The sequence below is a fragment of the Nicotiana attenuata genome, chromosome 3 (genome assembly GCF_001879085.1).
Source record: "Nicotiana attenuata strain UT chromosome 3, NIATTr2, whole genome shotgun sequence".
Taxonomy (NCBI): Eukaryota; Viridiplantae; Streptophyta; class Magnoliopsida; order Solanales; family Solanaceae; genus Nicotiana; species Nicotiana attenuata.
Window position 1 is genome coordinate 32170407 of NC_031991.1, and position 1763 is coordinate 32172169.

Here is a 1763-nt window from a genome sequence, read left to right on the forward strand (position 1 = left end):
TCTCAGTGAAAACTGACATGGCGAGGAAATCAAGGAATAGAGGCGGAGGTCAGCAAATCAATGGGAATCAGACTTCAAATTCAGTCCGCATGGGGGTTCCACAGATGGAGGATGCAAAAAAAGTGAAGAGTATTAACTCAATACAAGGAATTGTACCACTGGACATTAATTTTCTATCAAATCCAACAACACCACAAGTGAATAGCGATTTAGAGGCGAGTAGGAAATCCTGGGCAGATCGAGCAGAAGAGGAAGAGAATAATCAAAATCAGAGAGGTTCTTCTACAACAATTAATTCAATTAGTAAAACATGGAGCAATGTAGTGGGTAAAATACCAATAGAGGAAGGAATTGACCTAACAATGGAGAGAAGTGAAATAAATGTAAAAATTACAATGGCAGATATCAAGGATGAAGTGGAATATTGGTCAACTACAGTTGTTGGACCATTTCGATTTAATATTCCAGGAACCTAAGGGCCTTCCGCCCAAGCGGGAATGTGACCATGCCATAGAGTTGCTGCCAGGCTCTAAACCTGTCAATTTGAGACCCTACCGCTACTCTTTTGAACAAAAGAATGCCATCGAGGAAATTATCTCAGAAATGTTACAAGCTCAAACTGTGACAACCAGTGTTTCTCCCTATGCTTCACCAGTTCTACTAGTTAAGAAAAAAGATGCTAGTTGGAGGTTATGTGTGGACTATAGACGATTAAATGACATTACAATTAAAAACAAGTATCCAATACCAATGGTAGAGGACTTGTTAGATGAACTTTGTGGAGCACATTTTTTCTCTAAATTGGATCTTCGTTCGGGTTACCACCAAATTCGGATGAAGGAAGGAGATGAACCTAATACGGCCTTCAAGACACACCATGGGCTGTGGGAGTTCAGAGTTATGCCATTTGGACTCACCAACGCTCCGGCAACTTTCCAAGCCTTGATGCACAAGATTTTTGGGCCATACTTAAGGAAGTTTGTGTTGGTTTTCTTCGATGACATCTTAGTCTATAGTGCCAACCTTCCTGACCATGTCACTCACCTACATGTGGTGTTTGAACTATTGGCAAGTCGTCAGTTGTTTGCAAAAAGATCAAAATGCACATTTGCTCAACCCAAAGTTGAGTATTTGGGCCACATAATTTCACGCCATGGGGTAAGTACTGATGAGGGTAAAATATCTGCCATGTTGAAGTGGTCCCAACCAAAATCGATCAAGGAGTTGAGGGGATTCTTGGGCTTAACAGGTTACTACCGTAGGTTCATTAAAATTTTTGCTATTATTAGCAAACCCTTGTCTGATCTACTTAAGAAAAAGAACTTCGTATGGACCTTAGAAGCCACACAGGCTTTTGAAGAACTCAAGCAAGCCATGGTTCGAGCTCCAGTTTTGGCACTACCAAACTTCTCTATCCCATTTGTGGTAGAAGTGGACACTAGTGGCAAAGGAATCGGGGCAGTTTTGATGCAAAATGGGCGTCCAATCGCCTATCTCAGCCAAGCCTTAAGTCAAAGACACCTTGGGTTGTCAACTTATGAGAAGGAATTGATAGCATTGCTACATGCTGTGGATAAATGGCATCACTATTTGCAGCCAAATCACTTCATCATCAAGACGGATCATTTTAGCTTGGCTATTCATCTCAGCTTAACACCAATGTTCACATCACGAGTAATTCCCACGAGAACAAACTTAATTCTACGCTCAATATCGAGAATCATCAATTAAAGCATCCGTAGTATCATATAAGAACACAACAT